General features: G+C 60.8%; 1 protein-coding gene across 1 annotated transcript in view; it reads left to right on the top strand.

Annotated features, from left to right (window-relative positions):
- PVRL1 (poliovirus receptor-related 1 (herpesvirus entry mediator C)) overlaps positions 1-283 on the top strand; it is a gene marked incomplete at its 5' end in the record, with an annotated part of 20,156 nt that overhangs the window by 18,992 nt on the left and 881 nt on the right. The gene's annotated exons all lie outside the window — the stretch shown is intronic.

The following is a 283-nucleotide window of genomic DNA, read 5'->3' as shown; positions in this document are numbered from 1 at the left end:
CGCGGTGAGCAGTCGTGGCAGCTCCGTGCCCAGCTTGGATGGGGTGTGAGTCTTGCTCCTCATCAGGAGCACTCTGGGGCTGTCAGTGTGCTCTGGTAAACTGGACCTGGAATGTCACCCAGTGAAATGGAAAGCGTCTGGACCCAACACCTTGTGCTTGTGGGATCTGAGCACATCTGGAGAGACCAGGTGGGGTGGGGAGGGAAACACTGCTTCCAGCCTGCTGGGCTCCTGCATGAGGCTTGGCCAGCTTGGCACAGCACGCCGCGTTCCCCCGGCTAAG

This window comes from Acanthisitta chloris, unplaced genomic scaffold, assembly GCF_000695815.1.
Source record: "Acanthisitta chloris isolate BGI_N310 unplaced genomic scaffold, ASM69581v1 scaffold1218, whole genome shotgun sequence".
NCBI classification, from domain to species: domain Eukaryota; kingdom Metazoa; phylum Chordata; class Aves; order Passeriformes; family Acanthisittidae; genus Acanthisitta; species Acanthisitta chloris.
Note: the sequence above shows the minus strand (reverse complement) of the source record. Positions and strands in the feature narration are given on the sequence as shown.